Below are 21,542 nucleotides of genomic sequence, written 5' to 3'. Positions count from 1 at the left end.
CTTTGGACTGTTAGTTCGGCAGCATAGTACTGTTCGTTGAAAGTGAAAAAATGTGTGGTTTTTCATTCGATCGAGTATTTCATATGAAGGCATTGCTTTTAATCGCACCATTCCTACCGACGTCATTGTAATGACCAATGTTCATTTCAGTTGGGAAAACCACTAAGAGAGTCTTTCTTAGAATCTATAAAGGCAGGCTGAGAGTGAGTGTCTTCCATTATAATGAAAACTCCCCAACCTGATTGTGACCGACTGTAGGCAAGGTGGCCTACCATTACAATGAAAATTCCCTAACCCAGTCTTGATATGAGAAAATACGTTGGTGACTTGCCCGTCGTGCTTCTAGGGCAACGTTAAAAGCTATGCAACTTAATACAATCTTGCTCACAACGTTTACACTACCTAACCTAGAATTCTGTATAAAATTTAGAATTCCGTAGCGAAGCACGGGTACGCTGTGGCACACTGACCAACATTAATGTTTATCAATTTTGACATGAGCTGGAAACTTAAATTTATCAATGTGATAGCTATTAGCCTGTAAGATACAGAAAAATTCCAAAAAGTTCAATTTCTTTACTTTTGCCAACCACCCCCAAACAAAATGGCGGACGCCGTGATACAGTGCTAGACAAAATTAAAATTTGGTAAAGTTCTATCTCGTAGCCTGCGACCGACGTAGAAATATCAAGAAATCCAAATATTTAATATTTTTCCACTAAAAATATCGAAATGTAGGCGAAATTTAATGACGGTGCAGTCTTTCATTTCCAGCTATCTAGTGATTGGCCGGTAATTGCTATCAATAAACGGATTGCTCTTTCGGCTCGTAAAATTAAGAGATCTACAACTTTTGTCCTCTGATTTTTTGTCGTATATCAACCCCTCCTATCAGGGATTGAGCTTCATTTTCCCGGTTTTGTTCAATTTTGTTCAATTTCCATAAATTATTTTACTGATTCACACACTCATAGGACATATAGATGCTCGAAATTCAGCACAACCATTGGGATGATGATTTGCCATATGTAGATCAACTTTCATTATTCTAGCTGCTTTGCATGTGTTGGAAAACTGAAGGAATATGTGGAAACATTACTCAAATTTCAGCCTAATTGATGTTTCTTAAGCAATCTATGGTGAAGCCCATGGAGATACGGCAAAACCACAAATAACTAAAATAAATTTTCAACTTGTGAAAAGCGGACGAAATTTGACAGGGATAGAAATATTCACCTCCAGGCGAGATACGACAAAATGCCTTAAGGCAGTAATGTAGGCGACTAAATGTTTCGTCTTATGGCGCAGTCGGTACCTATATACGACGCACCGTCTTGCCGCAATAAATTTCCAAATGAAAGTCTGCACTAATACCGTGCACATGCCTGGCTCTATGTTATGTATGTATATAAAACCCTATGGCTCACTGACTGGCTCACTGACTGACATAAATGTTTACCCACTTCGGCATGAGCTAGAAACTTTAAATTTGACAATGTGATAGCTATTAGCCTGTAACCTACGGAAAAAAATCATTTTTTATTTTTAACCCCCTCCCCCCAAACGAAATGGCGGACGTCATGATGCAGTTCCCTACAAAATTAAAACTTGGCATAGTTCTAGCTCCTGGCCTGTAACCGACGTACAAATTGCAAAATGTTCAAATATTTAATATTTTTCCACCAAAAGTGTCGAAATATAAGACAAATTTAATGACGGTGCAGAGTTTCGTTTCGAGCTATATTGTGGCTGAACGGTAATTGATATCAATAAAGGGACTGCAGTTCCGCTTTCAAAAAATAAGAGATCCACAACTTTGGTCATATGTTTTTTTTGTTTGTTTTTTTTTTGTCGTATCTCGACCCCTTCTATCTGAGACTGAGCTTCATTTTCCCGCTTTTTTTTAATTTGGTACAATTTCCATAAGTTATTTTACGGATACACACACTCATAGGAAATTGAGCACGCTCCTTGGCACCATCAGTGGCCATATGGAGCCCGACTTTCATTATTCCTGCTGCCTTGGATGTATTGGAAAAGGGATTAGGGAAACACTACTCAAATTTCAGCTTAATTTATGATCCTTAAGCAATCTATGGCGAAGCCGATGGAGATACGACAACCCGAAAATAACTTGAATTGTAAGTCGTTTCATCGTCGATATGCCTGCCAAGTTTCAAGACTGTAGCTCTCTGTTAAATTGGCAAAATATTTTTTCCACTCGTGAAAAGCGGACGAAATTTGACATGGATCGATAGGTTCACCTTATTCTGTGGTATAAATACGTAAGATACGACAACATTCATTAAGACAGTAATATGGGCGACTAAAAGGGTCGTCTGATGATGCAATCCGTACCTATATACGACGTACCGTTTGGCCGCAATAAATTTCCAAATGAATGTCTGCACTATTTAGCGTGCACATTGCCTGGCTCTATCTTATGTTCTGTACATACGTATATAAAATCCTATGGATCACTGACTGACATAAATGTTTACCCACTTCGGCATGAGCTAGAAACTTTGAATTTGGCAATGTGATGCTTATTAGCCTGTAACCTACGGAGAAATTTCAAAAAAATCAAATTATTTATTTTACCCCCTCCCCCAAACAAAATGGCGGACGCCATAATGCAATGCCCTTAAAAATTAAAATTTGGCAAAGATCTAGCTCCTAGCCTGTAACCGACGTTAAAATAGCAAGAAGTTCAAATATTTAATACTTTTCCACTAAAAATATCGAAATATAAGCCAAATTTTATGGCGGTGCAAGCATTCGTTTCGAGCTATCTTGCGGATGAACGGTAATTGCTATCAATAAAGGGATTGCACTTTCGGCTCCTAAAATTAAGAGATCTATAACTTTGGTCCTATGATTTTGTGTCGTATATCGCCCCCTTCTACCTGAGATTGAGCTTCATTTTCCCGGTTTTGGTCAAATTTTTTTTTCAATTTCCAAAATTTATTTTACTATTTCACACACTCATTGGACAGATATATGCACGAAATTCAGCACGCTCCTTGGCACTATCAGTGGCCATATGTAGCCCGACTTTCATCATTCCTTCTGCATTGTATGTATTGGAAAACGGAAGGAATATGTGGAAACACTACTTAAATTTCAGCCCAATTTATGTTTCTTAAGCAATCTATGGCGAATCCGATGGACATACGTCAAAACCGCAAATAACCTCAATTGTAGGTCGTTTCGTCGATGATATGTGTGCCAAGTTTGAAGACTGAAGCTGTCTGCTAAGTTGGCATAAAAAAATTTCAACTTGTGAAAAGTGGACGAAATTTGACATGGATCGATAGGTTCACCTCTTTCTGTCGTATAAATACTCGAGATACGACAAAATGCTTCAAGGCAAATAGTCGTCTGATAGCGCAATCCATACCTATATACGACGTGCCGTTTTCCCAGAATAAATTTCCAAATGAAAGTCTGCACTATTTAGCGTGCATATTGCCTGGCTATATCTTATATGTATATATATAACCCTATAGCTCACTGACTGACATAAATAATTAGCTACTTCGGCAGGAGCTAGAACTTGAAATTTGGCAATGTGATAGCTAATAATATGTAACATGCGGAAAATTTCCAATAAATTCAAATTCATTTTGCCCCCTTCCAGCAAATAAAATTGCGGATGCCATGATGCAGTGCCCTACAAAATTTAAATTTGACAATATTCTAGCTCCTAGCATGTAACCTACGTAGATATTCCAAGATGTATAAAATTTTAATATTTTGCCTACTAAAAATATCGAAATATTACGCCAAATTTAATGACGGTGCAGACTTTCGTTTCTAGCAATCTTGTGGCTGAACGGTGATTGCTATTAATAGAAAGATTGCATTTTCCACACTAAAATGAAGAGATCTACAACTTTTTCCTATGACTTTTTGTCTTATTTCGACCCCTTCTATCTTAGATTGAGCTTCATTTTCCTGGTATTGGTCAATTTTGTTCAATTCCCACAATTTATTTTACTGATTCACACTCTCGTAGGACAGATTGTTGCACGAAATTCAGCACGCTCCTTGGCACGATAATTGGTCATATGTAGATCAATTTTCATTATTCTAGCTGACTTGAATGTACGGGAAAAACGGAAGGAATGTGTGGAAACACTAATCAAATTTCAGCTTAATTTATGGTCCTTAAGCAATCTATGGTGAAGCCCATGGCGATACGGCATAACCTCAAATAAGCAAGATTGTAGGTCGTTTTATCGTCGATCCGTCTGTCCAGTTTCTGCTAACTTGGCAAAATATTTTTTCAACTTGTGAAAAGTGGACGAAGTTTGACTTGGATCGAAATGTTCAAGTTAAACGGTTAAGTTAAATTAGGTGATGCCGTTTGTATAAGAAAACTGAAATATTTGCCACAAAATGCAATCGAACATCTTCGATATCGTTTTCTCGCTATGTACACTTGCAAGCTATCTCGTCGACATTTGAAGACAATGTCTATGGTATAAATGGGCGGGATGCGACAAAATACATTATGGCAGTAAAGTAGACGAATAAAAGGGTCGTCTGATGGCGTAATCCATAACTCGATTTGACGTACCGTTTGGCCGCAATAAATTTCCAAATGAATGTCTGCACTATTTAGCGTGCACATTGCCTGGCTCTATCATACCTTACCTGTATATATATATAAAACCCTATGGCTCACTGACTGACATAAATGTTTACCCACTTCGGCATGAGCTAGAACTTTACAATTGGCTTTACGTCACAACGACACAGATAGGTCTTATGGCGACGATGGGATAGGAAGTGTCTAGGAGTGGGAAGGAAGCGGCTGTTGCCTTAATTAAGGTACAGCCCCAGCATTTGCCTGGTGTGAAAATGGGAAACCACGGAAAACCATCTTCAGGGCCGCCGACAGTTGGGTTCGAACCCACTACCTCCCGGATGCAAGGTCGCAGCTGTGCGACCCTAACCGCACGGCCAACTCGCCCGGTGAGCTAGAACTGGAAATTTGGCAATGTGATTGCTATTAGCATGTAACCTACGGAAAAATTCCAAAAACTTCAAATGTTTAATTTTTGCACCCCTCCTCGCAAACAGAATGGCGGACGCCATGATGCAGTGCCGTACAAAATTTAAATTGGCAAAGTTCTAGCTCCTAGACTGTAACTGAGGTAGAAATTGCAAGAAGTTCAAATATTTAATATTTTACCCACTAAAAATATCGAAATATTACGCCAAATTTGATGACGGTGCATACTTTCGTTTCGAGGTATCTTGTGGCTGAACGGTAATTGCTATCAAGAAAGGGATAGCACTTCCGCGTCCTAAAGTGTAGAGATATACAACTTTGTTCCTATCACTTTTTGACGTATAGCGACCTCTTCTACCTTAGATTGAGCTTCATTTTCCCAGTTTCGGTCAATTTTGTACAATTTCCATAATTTATTTTACTGATTCACACACTCATAGGGCAGATAGATGCACGATCATTGGTCATATGTAGACCGACTTTCATTATTCTAGCTACCTTGAATGTATGGGAAAACGGAAGGAATATTTAGAAATCAGCCTAATTGATGTTTCTTAAGCAATTTATGGTGAAGCCAATGGAGACACAGCAAATCCTCAAAGAACCTAATTGTAGGTCGTTACATTGTCGACCCGCCTGCCAAGTTTCAAGACTGTAGCTGTCTGGTAAGTTGACAAAATAATTTTTCAACTTGTGAAAAACGGACGAAATTTGACATGGATCGAAACCTTCACCTCTTTCTAGGGTATAAATAGGCGAGATACGACAAGATACCTTAAGAAAGTAATATAGGCCGCTAAAAGGGTCGTCTTATGGCGCAATTCGTACCTCGCTACGACGTACCGTTCGGCCGCAATAAATTTCCAAATGACAGTCTGCAGTATATAGCGTGCATATTGCCTGGCTCTATTTTATATATATAACGTAACGACGTACCGATTCGTCACAGTAATTTCCAAATGATCACTTATAATGTAGAGAAATTGGAGGTTTGGGGGCGGAGCCCCAAACGAGCAAAATCGAGTTATATTATAAAAACTTTTTCGGGTCTGTTTGTGAAACCCTGAGTGCACCAGCCTTGTATGCATTTTCTTCCCAACTCTGGCTTCTGAAATACGCGAATGCACATACATTTCAAGAATTATTGTAGTTAATAAACCTCCATGATTGGTAAAACAATATTATTGGTACTAGGGGGAAAATTCCCAGTATTTTTGTAAATTGAAGTAGGACCGATTGATATATATTTTCATGATTATGTGTGTTCGTAGATGATGTTACGACAGAATATAGAGCGTTTAATTAAATGTGTGGTGGAGAAGTTATTTCAGGAGAGTGACCTAGGTACTGATCAGGCGCGGATCCACATGGGGAGGAATGGGGGAAAGTCCCCCACCCAAAACTACGGTCAGATGAAAAGGGATTATTTTTATAAATTATAGTCATTTAAAAAATAAAAGAGAGCACCAGTCTTTAGGGTGATATGAGAATACAGTATAAAAATAATCACTTGTAAATGTATTGAATGTACAATTTACTTAGTGACAGGACACACGTTGTGGCGTTATAAAATAAAATGACAATAAGCAGGCCTGTCGCCGGTTCAGCATAAATGGCAACAGCTACCCACTTCTGTTAACAGCACCAACAACTTGACCTTAAACACTAGAAGAGGGAGGGAGAGAGAGAGAGATAGAGAGAGAGAGAGAGAAAGAGAGAGAGAATGCAACCCCTGGTGTCGATTTAATTTTTTGACCACGAATAGACTTGAGTTTTCGAAAATATCTGTTGTGAGGTTCACTTAGTCCTTAAACATATTTCCAAAACGCCGCCCTTCTCATAATATAACGAGCCCCAGCTCGTAACATATCTTTGGTCATCCTTCCCTTGCGACGGCCCTGTGGTACACAGTTCAAAAAGTTAGGGGAACATGTTTTGTAACATCTGGTATGTGAACGTTAATTTGGTAGATGGGGTTCCTATGGTCGTACAGCATACAATGAGACATTAGCTACTCAGGGTATGACAAATCGAAGTGATACTCCAACTGTAGGGCGTAGCCATGCATTAAACTGTCAGGTGACCCCTCAAACAAAAGTGAATAGCGGTGCGTCCATGGTCGTTGTGAGGTACACAGACTACTGCGGCCATTTGAGCACGTTGTACGTGAACCAGGACATCCCATCAGACATCTTAACGAGGTTCAAGTCGCAAGGGCCGTCACTTTGATTCAGGAAGGATGGACTTTTCGTCGTGTTGCTGTGGATCTCAATGCTCTCCGTCAGTTATTCACCGCTTGTGGAATCGCTACAGTGAGACAGGCCAGTTCACAAGGAGGGTTGGACAAGGTCGTGGACGTATGACAACCCCACAGGATGACCGATATCTGACCATCTGTGCGTTGCGGCGTCGTTCAGCAACTGCCAGGCAACTGGAACAAGACCTCATAAGGGTCACTAGAGACACGGTGTCTGACCAGACAGTAAGGAACAGGTTAAGAAAAGTGTCCTTACGACCCAGACGTCTTATTCGAGTGCCCCGTATAACGCAGAAACATCGCTCAGCTCACCTTTTGTTTGCCCGTACCCTCATCGACTGGCAACTTCACCAATGGAGATCTGTGTTGTCCGCAGACGAACCCAGATTTCCCCTGGCACAGCGTGATGGACGTCAACGTGTATGGAGATGCTATGGTGAGCAGTAAATGCCAAATGTTGTCCAGGAAGTTGACCGATTCGGACAAGGTTCTGTGATGATGTGAGGTGGCATCTGTATCGATGGCCGTACGGGTCTTGTCGCCGTCCGTGGTAATCGTACCGCTGCGGAGTTCATCGAACAGATACTCCTACAACATGTGTTGGTTGCTGCATACTGTGTTGGCCATGAAATCGTACTCATGCACGACAATGCCAGGGCTCATGTAGCGCGCATCACCAGAGTTGTCTTGCGAGAACTGGACATTCAAGAGATGGAACGGCCAGCAGTGAGTGCCGAACTTAATCTCATCGATCATGTGTGGGATAGGCTCGGCAGAAGTGTTCGTGGACGTCCTTTTCACTACAGACTCTCCAGGACCTCGAACAGGCTCTCATTGAAGAATGGGACCTGATAGCGCAGCGTGACCTCCGTCGACTTATAAGCAGCATGCCGCGTAGGTGCCAAGCTGTGATAATTGTTCGTGGAGGACATACACCATACTGAAGCCTTCCAACTGTGATAAACATCCACCCTAGAGGATTGATATCACTTTGTTTTCGCCCCTAATTGGAAATTTCCGTTTGTGTTCTGAAAATGAACGCGAATCCATCGATATTCTTTTGTATGCTTCAACGGTAAGATATAATGGTTTAGTTGGTAATACACCTGGGTGTGAGGTATTGTTTTGTGGTGCTTAGCATACGTTCAAAAACATGTTCCCGCAAAAAATTTTAACTGTGTAATCCTTGTTTGATTTTTTAAATATTATTTGCCTTACGTCCCATTAACTACTCTTTTACGGTTTTCGGAGACGCCGAGGTGCCGGAATTTAGTCCCACTAGAGTTCTTTTACGTGCCAGTACATCTACCGACACGAGGCTGACGTATTTGAGCACCTTCAAATACCACCGGACTGAGCCAGGATCGAACCTGCCAAGTTGGGGTCAGAAAGCCAGCGCCTTAACCGTCTGAGCCACTCAGCAAGAAATTTCTTGTTTCTGGGGAGGGATAGTTTATTCCTAGTATGCTGACTTGCTAAGGCGACGTCCGCACCAGAGGTTCCTTGCTTAGAGCCTAGATGGTGGATAGTCCCTAGGATGATGCATCCAAGCGAACGAACTCCCAAGAACGAATGGAAGTGGCCGCACCGAGCCTTCGGCTTGGCACAGCTCTCTGGGTAGTCGCTAAGCGTCTATCCTAGCGAACGAACTGGGCTCTTTTTCCAAGCTTCTATCCAGGTAGAAACGAGAACTTGTTTCTGTACTTAACGTCCCTTTTACGTAGCTTTGATTCACTATTAACTGGACTTGCGCGCATTTTTCTTTAAATGAAAATTAAATTATGTACCTTGGTCTTTTACCAACATCAAAGTGACGACAAGTCGTTCTTTGGGTGATATGCATTTCCTATAGTTGTTGTCCTGATTTTACAGTGTTTCTTGAATTTTAATAAGCAGAATATCGTACGTTTTTTGTAGTCATTCGTAAATAATCATTAAATGTGTCCGGATGATATTGTAACTGTTTGTAGAGATTAAACGACCCATTCACAGACTTAGGCTCATTCACTTCGTGTATCCAACAAGAAGAAGAACGCAAGTAGAATATTTCGTACTTCAAACTAGACTTTCCAGTAAGTCCTAACTTCGACAGAGGCGTTTTAAAGAGCAATTAACACAGCTCCGGGCAGTGCGGCCACCACATATCCTACCTAAGCTCCTATCTAGGCACCTATTATCGGCACACTTTATCTGGATGCATTTGTGTACGAGGGTGAGGAGCAAGGAGGGAGCTGTTCGGGTTCCGGTAGTGCTGCCAACTGAATGAAAATGAAATCTGAATTGAATCGAGAATATGATCGACCGATATGAAGTTTCTAAACCGTTATTATTTTAAGCCAACAACTCTTCACATACATATTATATGACATTTCTCGATGCGAATCTTGTTCCTAGTATGGATTCTAGAGTTTGTATTTGCTGTACACGCTCTGTGACTGGGAGTCACGCGGCTCGCTTCAGCGAGTAAATTGGTAGTGCGACCTTGCGCAAGCTTGCATCAAGAAATAAGAAAAAATCTGATCAAGTCGTAAAGAAGTGGAATTTCGCTGGCATGTGGTTATTACACTGTGTGCACGTGGGATGCGTGTGCCTGCTCGTGGTAGCACCACTAACATTTTCTTTCTTTCTTTCGTTGTTAATCCTTTTATCCTCCAGGGTTGGTTTTTTCCCACGTACTCAGCGAGAGATCCCACCTCTACCGCCTGGAGGGCAGTTTCCTGGAGCGTGAGACTTTGGGTCGGGGCTACAACTAGGCAGGAGGACCAGTACCTCGTCCAGGCGGTCTCATCTGCTATGCTGAACAGGGGTCTTGTGGGGGGGGGGGATGGGAAGATCGGAAGGGATAGACAAAGAAGAGGGAAGGAAGCGACCGTGGCCTTAAGTTAGGTATCATCCCGGCATTTGCCTGGAGGATAAGTGGGAAACCACGGAAAACCACCTCGAGGATAGCTGAGGTGGGAATCAAACACTCTCTAGTTACTTGACCTCCTGAGGCTGAGTGAACCCCGTTCCAGTCCTTGTACTGCGTTACTACCAACTCAGTGAAACCAAATAATTTGTTTCTAGACGCAAGCGTGCTGCTTGTCGATTGAAGCTGCGAAGTGACTTTAACTTTCTAAAACGTTTGATTAAAACCCTTGAATATTTGAGTTTTTTTAATGTGTATACTATTTCTCAATTTGTGTAGTCTTTCCCATATATGTAATACTGATTGAATATATGTACACTACAGCAGATATTTCAAAGTTAAATAAAATTCCTTCATATAACAATTTAAAAGAACAGCCTGCTTAAAGATTGTATGTTTTTTTTTTTTTTTTTTTTTTTTGTAAAACCTTAAGCTTACTTCAATGTAACAACGATCATTTCTTCAGGAGACACACAGTTCATAACATATGATCTGATTGTCTGAAGATTAATGGAGTTATATTTTCCACGATGTAATAAAATGTGGAAGGCATCATTCGGAAATACCCAAAGAACTTTTCCGGTTATTTGAGTAGATCACTAATATATATATTTGTATCTCCATCTTCTTGTCTAGCAATAAAATATTAATCCACCCATTCTTCTCCTATTACAACTAAATCCATAGCTAAAAACTTTAAAGTACTATCTTCTAGTACAAAATTCTCTTCGTCCGACGAATCCATTTTGCAACCTACTCGCGGCACTACGGTATAACCATTTCAGTGCAAGGCACTTGTGCCCGCTCGCATCACCAATTATTCGTGCAGGCGTGCATTCAACGAGCCCTAATACAGGACAAAATGTAAGAGTGAGGGACAAGGCCTCGCTGATATTGGTTGGGGGGTGTTTAAAGCTTTCATTCCATACCCGAACAGGGTATGGCGGGCCTCCTGGACGGTAGCGCCGTCTCTCTGGTCAGGGAGATGCGTGTTGGTGATGTGATTTGTGGAGAACGTTCCTTAGTGCAGTAGAATGGAAAACCAGGGAACAGCCGCTGGTGAGGACCAGTCCCATCGTTTCCCCAACGTACAGCTGCAAAGGTAGCCAAAGATAGCCGCTATTAAGAATAAGGCTATTCTGTTCGCTTCTGGTAGGGATCCGAAACCGAATGCAAGTTTTCATTTCCTACCCTGAAGGAGTGGGGCGGACTACCTGAAAGGTTGTGCCTTCTTTTTTTAATTCACTTTACGTTGCACCGACACAGATAGGTCTTATGGCGACGATGGTATAGGAAAGGACTAGGAATGGGAAACAAGCAGCTGTGGCCTTAATTAAGGTACAGTCCCAGCATTTGCCTAGTGTGAAATGCGGAACTACGGAAAACCATCTTCAGGGCTGGCAACAGTGAGGTTCGAACTCACTATCACCCGAATGGAAGCTCACAGCTGCGCGCCTCTAACCGCACAGCCAACTCGCTCGGTTTTGCGCCTTCTCTAGGGCCACAAGATATAAGGGTAGCAGAAGATGTGAGGAATGAGGGGGGGTGTAAAAAGAGCCCTGTATTTGCACATGGCCCGAGCTGATCCAACATGCATTGCGCAACATAAAAGCCACGTGTGGTTGTCTAGGAACTGTCATTACGTCGCCTGATTACCGCGATTACACTACATAACACTTCGATGATTTCCGGATAGTTCAATGCTCAACATGGCAGAAGACAACGTGGAATTCCAGTCCGCTTTTATCTTCATTTTAAACGAACATACAATTCTGTTTTCAAATTCACAGTTACCGGATAAGAAGCCCAAGAAAACAAGTGCAATAAATGCAGTTCAGTGTGAACTACTTGCTAAATTTAACTTAAATACCTTTCCGTCCAACAACTGTTAGTAAAAAATTACAAAACGAAAACAAGACTGAAATATAAAGTAGAATTAAAGCGTACTGGAAACAAACCCATACCGTTAAAATAATGGGAGAAGTGACTGATGAATCTGATCCAGAGGGAGAATAACATTCAAATTATATACAGTAATGAGGGTTCGGATTTTAGGTACAAATGTCAGATGAAAAAAGGAAGGGAAAAGGTGCTAAAAAACGGTAAAAAGAAAGGGACCAAAAGGTATTGGTTTATTCAACTAATTCAACGATTTCTCTTTCCTCCATTTTAGTTTATTGAATTACAAACAAGTACATCATAGCTCATCACTCATTAAAAGAAGGAAACAGCATGAAGCTGTTGTACTTCAACACATTAAGCATCTCTACATTTTTAAAAGTAAGTCTGTTTCTGTTAGGAGATAAAATGTCTTTGTAGATGCGAAAGCTTCTTTCGAGATCCACAGAAACCAGTGGGGCAAACCTTGTATTCACTCGGAACGGCAACTCTACACATGTGGCGAATTTCTCAATACCTGGATTCTTCTGAAGACTAGACTCAAGTTTGTCTTTGGCAAAGCCACCAAACTGCTCCCTCACGGAAGTAAAAATATCCCATTGTTTTTCCTTTTCCGGAACTTGTTCTTCTAATCGTTTAATAAGTGCAGTCAGGTACTTGTAACTATGGATACAATATAGTTATGTCTACTAATGATGTATTTTCTCCGCTAACAGAAGTTGCTGTGCCTTGAAAATTGCACCTGCGTCGGCTGGATGCGAAGAAAGCACAAATTCTCTATTTTTTTCAAAATGTTCACACAACATATCAGCACACTCAATCCACGATCCCCAGCTAATAATGACTGGAAAATTTGGAAGGGGTAGGCCAGTGGTTTCCCTGTAGGCAACAACACGACTCGGAGCTTTCAGTGATCTTCTTCAGGGCAGAGATGAAATGATTTGCGATGTCGTATTCCATCCTTATGGATTCACAAAACCCTGTGAAGGGCATGAACCAAGCATGGTTTCAGTCTGTTAACAGCTGAAACCATGTATGGAGCTTGGTCCGTAACCACAAGAAGAAGGTTTTCAAACTCGATACCAGTAGGCCAGAGTTTTTGGCAGAAGTTCATAATCGATTGCATTACTGTACTGGTATTGGTTGCAGCTCATGCATTTTTAATAACATGGGCTTAAAGTTCTCACTTGCTAAGGGAAAAACTAAAATTTTCAAGACATATCGTTCCACTGAGTCTATGGTTTCATCCACAATAATTCCCACACCGCAATCAGACACTTTCTCCTTGATTCTTTGTGTGGTTTCTTGGTAATCAGACTCCATGCAGTTTTTTCTTAAAGTACTGCAACCCACCCGTTCTCTAGCGACATTGTAAAACGTAAAATGATACGAACGTAGGGGAAAATCGAGGCGTGGACCACGACTAGGAAAGGCCATCAGAAAGCAGCCTTGAGCTGGAAACTATCATCATTATTGATGAATAAGGATATCAGTCTAAAACTACAGCAATAAAATCCAAATAAATCTTAAGTGGAGGTTTATTGATAAAATAAGATTGAAACAGAAAGGTAAAATAGTGATGTCAATAACTTAAAAAAGGGCAAAAGATTGTATCATAAGCATACCTCGTTCAATGGATGTCTGAACATTATAGCGTGTGCGCGGCGTTTTTACACTCCAAGATAGAAATAAATATTACCACAACCTTGCCGCTTCAAATATAACCTGGTTACATTATGTGCAGGTAATTATACAGCTCACACGGCCCAACTAGGTCGTTCTTTTTATGAGATTTACTTCATTCACAGCATATCCCTCTTTATAACCATTATTCACACCACAACAATAGCCATAGCTCATCAAAAAAAGCTCCACGCATAATGGAGAAGGAAAAAAGTAAAACAAAAACGTTAGATAATAACACGCCAGAGAGAGAAACATCTCTGGACCAAAGAAGTGTATTAAATCGAAAGGAGAAAACACAGGCATTTGCATAGCCCAAATGAATAAAAGTAAGCAATCATGGCTGCTTCACGGGTAAGCAAGCGCCCGAGATAGAGACCAAGCCAAAACAAGCAATACTGTACCGAGAACAAACAAAAGATACAGAAACTAAACCACAAACGAAAATACAACTCACCGATACATCATCTTTCCACTCCCCTCACTCACACAGACGCACCCAGGTTTACACCCATATGCCAGCACGGCAGGCAATATGAGCGGTCGCTCTAATTAATAAAGTAGAACACCAATTCATACAGGGTGACTCACCTGGTCACGAACTACAGGTCTCGCATACACCAGACAGCAGTGTGCACGACGCAAACAATATAACAAAGGGATCGGAGGAATCCCGTACTCAATTCCATCATGTCACGCGCCTCGTACGACGAGAATGGAGCTTCCAGTCGACACGGAGAGCATACACATATTTGATGGCGAAATATCATACGATGCAGTGCACATAAATAGCGTCTTTTTAGACCCAGTTACCAACATTGCATAGTCACAAACACACTAACAGACACACGTCCCATTCATGCTGTTTGGGGCGAAAGACGCATATCAATCAGCTATACTCAATAGGGCGAATAGTAATACTAAAGAAACGTAAAACCAAAGTTAAACAAGAATTAACGTACCTCCAATATGAATAATCAAAATATTAAGATGCATGTTAGTATGAGCTTGGTTTGAATATATTAAACATCCATTTATAAGATAAGAATGCAGCTCTGCTCTGTGTGGGCTCCATTGTTAATTAGTCTCCCATAAACAAAGCAAAGATTCCCCTCAAAGAGATAATACTCCTCGTCTCGCAAAAGGAACGATCTTCCGTGTTTATATCAGAGAGTACTGCCCTCTCTGCTACTTTATCAGACACGAATAAGTTATTCGAACTGAGGCCATAGGAAGCCATTTACATATTTGAAAAACGTCACATTTATGAACATGCCACTAGGCATGGTTCAGTACTCTCATCGGGCATTGACATCTTTATGTATTTTTCAAGAAATACCTTGAAGGCTGGATGGTTCACCTTATTGAGTGGAATTCCTGCTTGTGTAAGGAGCTGCATACAAATCAGTGTTTAATTCCTTCAAATTTTGGCTTTTTGAAGAACTCTGTTGAAACGCATTTCGTAATAGAGGTTGCCGCGATTTGTTTGCTTGAAGAGTCTTATTCATTTGATGCTTAGAGCTGGAAATGTGTTGTTTGATGCGATCTCGCTGGTGTTTTTCATCTAACAAAATTCTGGAATCACAAATAGTACATCGCATAACAGTTCCGTCAGTGTCTATGAAATCTTGTTTTAATTCTTGCTCCAGAGCAATAAATCGGGCACTGGACACCTTTGGCATGGTAAAATTTAGTAGTACACTCGTTTAATAATGTGACAAAGTGCTAAAACCAGTTCACTTGCTACCTCAATGCGACTATCACACAACACACTCTGGAGCTCACTCGCTCACTTGCTGTCCACACTCTCTTATAAGACCACGACAGTTACCAGAATGTTCTCATTCATGCTGGAACTGCAGTCTCAGCGATTTCTAATAGTTTCGAGTAGAACCCAGTCTCAATTCTCGGAACTACGCGGGTGCGGTCGCTGACATCTCTGCGTCACCAGCTCCCGCCTCCATGTGAACAAATGACATCTCTCACAGTAACAAACCCACATTCACGAACAGCAGGTTACTGATTCTGGTGGGGTAGAATCACTCACTGTCAACTGCATTATTGCGGGCTACATTATAGCGGTAAAGCGAGAGAAAGAGGTTTTGTCGAACATACAGTTATTTTCCATTGTTGCCGGTATGCTTTCAACTCCCGCGCGGTGTTTACTGAAAATCGTAGGCTTACTATTCGTGGAGACATTAATTGAAAGTTAAATATTTTATATTGATTAAAAATCTTATAGAATAAATTAGAATTAAACTTAAAAGAAAAAAGGGGTAAAAGGGGAATTATAGGCATGGTTCGGGGAAAAGGTGCGTAAATATTCCTCTTTTCTCAACTAGGAACAAAATTTCACACTGTGATGTCTTTCCGAACAGCTTTAATTTACCCTAACAAAGAGGTGCGCACCTAAAAATCCTAATAATAATAATAACAATAATAATAATAATAATAATAATAATAATAATAATAATAATAATAATAATAATAATAATGTCCGCCTCTGTGGTGTAGTGGTTAGCGTGATTAGCTGCCACCCCCGGAGGCCCGGGTTCGATTCCTGGCTCTGCCACGAAATTTGAAAAGTGGTACGAGGGCTGGAACGGGGTCCACTCAGCCTCGGGAGGTCAACTGAGTAGAGGTGGGTTCGATTCCCACCTCAGCCATCCTGGAAGTGGTTTTCCGTGGTTTCCCACTTCTCCTCCAGGCGAATGCCGGGATGGTACCTAACTTAAGGCCACGGCCGCTTCCTTCCCTCTTCCTTGCCTATCCCTTCCAATCTTCCCATCCCTCCACAAGGCCCCTGTTCAACATAGCAGGTGAGGCTGCCTGGGCGAGGTACTGGTCATACTCCGCAGTTGTATCCCCGACCAAGAGTCTGAAGCTCCAGGACACTGCCCTTGAGGCGGTAGAGGTGGGATCCCTCGCTAAGTCCGAGGGAAAAACCAAACCTGGAGGGTAAACAGATGAATAATCTTCTTCTTCTTTTCTTCTTTTCCTGCCGCTTTTTCCCACACCTGTGGGGTCGCGGGTGCGAACTGAGTCGCACATGTGGATTTGGCCCTGTTTTACGGCCGGATGCCCTTCCTGACGCCAACCCTCTATGGAGGGATGTAAGCACTATTGCGTGTTTCTGTGGTGGTTGGTAGTGTAGTGTGTTGTCTGAATATGATGAGGAGAGTGTTGGGACGGACATATACACCCAATCCCCGAGCCAGAAGAATTAATCAGAAGCGATTAAAATCCCCGACCCGGCCGGGAATCGAACCCGGGACCCTCTGAACCGAAGGCCAGTACGCTGACCATTCAGCCAACGAGTCGGACAGATGAATAATAATAATAATAATAATAATAATAATAATAATAATAATAATAATAATAATAATAATCGTATGGCCTGAGCTACTTTCTACATACATTTTAATTTGACCCCATCTGTCTGTCTGCTCGTCAACTTCGACGTTCCGTTTTACTCTAGGCCTACTAGATGGCAGAATAAACCGAATCTTTTCTGGGTGTCTATGGCTGAGTTTTAATTAATTCATTTTGTCGAGTAAACACCAAAAGTGTCACCAGATTAGAGATTAGCTTAAGGGCCGAATTCATAGACAGCACTTATTCATAAGTGGCCCTTATAAGTCAGGTTTCATTTCATATTACCTACTTAAGTGTCCCACTTATTGCTATAAGTGAACCTCCCATTGCATTTCATTCACAGAATACTTTCCGTGCACACAGTAGAGATGAAAAATCCTGTCGAAATGTAATGCGACCAACATTTTAAAGAAGGTTTCGTTTTAGTAAAGTGAGAGTTATGAATATTCTTGTTCCTTTGATTGAGAGAGTGAACATAACCTCTAGAGGACTCACTATCTCATCATTAATGAAGATATTGTTTTGATATATTATACCACCACTTAATTCCAGGTTATTGTTATTATTATCATCACCATCTTACCGGTATTTCGCTTAATTAATTGGAAACCTGTTACAAGTTGATAAGTTATCAAGGCTGTAGGCCTACGGAATAGTAAAGAATTATACTGAGTTATAAGAAAAATGAACGTGTTGCACTACCACCATTTATTTTAAGATTGATTTGTGCTAATTATATCAGGTAAGTCAACCAATCTTTAGCCGGATTATATCAGAAGTTTCTGAAATTATGGCATCGCATATTAAAACATACTATTTACATTTTATTGGGGAAGTAATTAAGCCTATTACAACGTAACGGCTACGGATTTATTTGTCAAATCATTAAAACCCTAGGCTAGATATTCTACATTTGGATGAATATTTGTACAGATGTACCTGGATAACAATAAACATATTATATTAAGAAGAAAATTAGACTCGGGGCATTTGTATAGTTTGCATTGTCCACAACAAGTTTTTTCCACGTCATTCATATTCTGATGAGAAACTACATCGGTCTACTTGTTCTATATTATGTGCATGTACTTCGACACAAGTTCTTGCAGGTGCCGTCTCAGCTCGCTGTTTTGTTATCCATTGTGATAACCAAATACAATGTAGACGATCTTTTAATCTCAAAAATTTCGCGCGCAGTCGCGCGATGTCCTTCGATAAACAAAACACAATATATCATCCCACTAGTCGGTAGCCAGAACTACATGATCCAGGAAACATAGGCATAAATACAGCATAGCCACATCTCCAGTGATACTGTATCAGTGAGTGTGCTCTTTAAGTGCTGTCTATGAAATGTGAACTCACATAAGTGAATGCTTAATATAAGTGATCCCTTATTACTTAAGGTTTCCACTTATGTATAAGTGCTGACTATGAATTCGGCCCTAAATGATATTTCAGAATATCTGTGACACAAAAATATCTGTGAATTTTATCTGTGATTCAGTCGCAGGAAGCATCGTCACGGTAATTCTGGTGGCCGGCGGCCAGTATGGAAATACTTCTAGTTGATATGGTTACAATATCGAGCAGTATTTTTCGGAAGATTCGGGACGTTAGAAGTGGAAAAAATAGTATTCACCGTTATACTTTTAAAGTTTTAATAATGCATAGGGAAAAGGTTGTTAACATGATGTGCAATAAATTAACAAAATGGAATGTGATTATCCGTGTCGTGTTTCCGGGATACCAAATATTTACAATATTAAATGTAAGTTTAAACAAATGACTATAAATAATACATTTATGAACTTAATATAAAGATTCCTCACATATACAGGGTTATTCAGCAAAGTTGTCCACCTCAAACGACTTGTGAACGTTTAAAGATATTGACATTTTGTTTTCATTTTCAATATTCGTAGAGTAGGTACCAAAGGGCTAATTAATCAGGACTCACAGTGTGGTATGCTCTCGACGAACACTCCTACTTACCTCTCTTCTAATTTTCGTTTCCTTTCCTCATTCCATGAAATTAGTACCCGTTCTGGTTCCCTGCTTGAAATTCCACTAAGTCGAACGTATTCCTACAATCATTCTTTTGTAGTTACTGCATCGAGACTCTGGAATACGCTCCCAATGGACATTCGGCACCTTACTTCCTCTCATAAATTCAAATCTGCCTGCCGAAAGTTTTTCCTGGGAACATAAAACCGAGTTGTGTGAGTCATTGTGTGTACGTTGTGTGAATGGGTTTTCTTCATTTATTATTATTATTATTATTATTATTATTATTATTATCACACTAATTGCCGTACTGATATGTAGGCCTAACTTAGTCTTAGAATTATCTGTCCGTAGCATTGTTATTTCTTTTTAGAATTTCTATGTCTTACTTTTATGTTTATATTTTTAAATTTGACTGTTTATAGTGGTTAAGTGTAAGAGAGGGCCGTGAGCCCTAACTTCGCCACAAATGTAGGTCAGGAATAAATAAATAAATAAATAAATAAATAAATAAATAAATAAATAAATAAATAAATAAATAAATAAATAAATAAATAAATAAATAAATAAAATTTTCTGAGATCATGGTACTACCTTCCATTTTTAAACGGTACCACATTATTTTGTTCACATAGCCTTAACATTACAAACATTGCAAATTCAGCATCGTGATTATTTTGAAAATCGGACAAGCACTTCTCGAAAAAAGATTATGTATTCAAACGTGCTTCATTTGGTAGCTGTTGGCATACCGAGTTGCTAGTCAGCTATTCTCTCTACTGTGTTCATAAATACACTATGATAAAATGTATGTTTTAACACCTTTCATATCGCTGTAAGTAACTGGTAAATGAAAAACGGATATATACCTTGATCTACGGCAGATAACATGGCCCTGTGAACGTGATCCAAGTACACAACTTAAATGATATTTTGTCACAGATACTTCAATGACCGCGTATCTGATATATCGGTGACAGAAAAATATCGGTGACAAAGTAGCAGGCTGTGATTTTTCGACCATGTCTACACCAGATGGCGGCCCCGCGGTGTAGGGGTAGTGTTCCTGTCTCTTACCCGAAGACCCGGGTTTGATTCCCGGCCAGGTCAGGGATTTTTACCTGGATCTCAGGGCTGGTCCGAAGTCTACTCAGCCTGCGTGATTACAATTGAGCAGCTATCTGACGGTGAGATGGCGGCCCCGGCCTAGAAAGCCAAGAATAACGGCCGAGAGCATCCGTCGTACTGACCACATGGCACCTCATAATCTGCAGGCCTTCCGGCTGAGCAGCGGTCGCTTGGTAGGCCAAGGCCCTTCAAGGGCTGTAGTGCCATAGGTGGGGATCGATTCAGTATTTTTAGTTTAGTTTAGTAAGTTTTATTTTACCTGACAAGATTAAGACTGTCAGGCCTTCTTTTCCATATTTAAAAAAACATGTTATCTCTCAGCATACGGATGCTCCCTTTTTTCTATTCTTAGTATATGGCCACCCTTCTACGAACTCAGCATTCTCCATTACGATAATAACAATGGTTTTGGCTTTACGTCCCACTAACTACTTCTACGATTTTCAGAGACGCCGAGTTGCCGGAATTTAGTCCCGCAGGAGTTCTTTTACGTGCCAGTAAATGTACCGACACGAAGCTGACGTATTTAAGCACCTTTAAATACCACCGGACAGCCAGGCTCGAACCTGCCAAGTTGAGGTCAGAAGCCCAACGCTTCAACCAAGTGAGCCACTCAGTCCGGCTCAATATAATGTTATCCATCCTTAACGATTTTTTTTCATTGTTATAAGCATATTCACATTTTTCCTTGTCGATATGGACCGATGGCCACACGGTTTTACACCTTAAGACTATCATGACAAAAGCCATCGCCAGTTAATACAACTAAAGAATACTTCAATGTTAGCAACGCTCTGCGATGATATTATAGACTAAGCAACAAAAGTCTAAAGTCATGAATTGTGTTATCATGGTCGGTACGGTAAAACTGTGTTAAGACATAAATGATCGGAAATGGCATTCTCTATAACTTCTCCTATGTAGCACTTTTCGACACAACCAATGGCATGGGGTTGGAACACTTGCACGGAGCCTTTCACTCTACCTTATGAGTCAGAAATAGGATGGTGACACTTGCACGGAGCCCTTCACTCTACCTTATGGGTCAGAGGTAGGATGGTAACATTTGCAAGGAGATTTTCACTATCTAACATGAGTCAGAGGTAGGATGGTAACAGTTGCACGGAGCCTTTCACTATCTAACATGAGTCAGAAGTAGGATAGTAACAGTTGCACGGAGCCTTTCACTATCTAACATGAGTCAGAAGTAGGATAGTAACAGTTGCACGGAGTCTTTCACTATCTAACATGAGTCAGAAGTAGGA

This window comes from Anabrus simplex, chromosome 11 (genome assembly GCF_040414725.1).
Source record: "Anabrus simplex isolate iqAnaSimp1 chromosome 11, ASM4041472v1, whole genome shotgun sequence".
Lineage (NCBI taxonomy): Eukaryota > Metazoa > Arthropoda > Insecta > Orthoptera > Tettigoniidae > Anabrus > Anabrus simplex.
Note: the sequence above shows the minus strand (reverse complement) of the source record.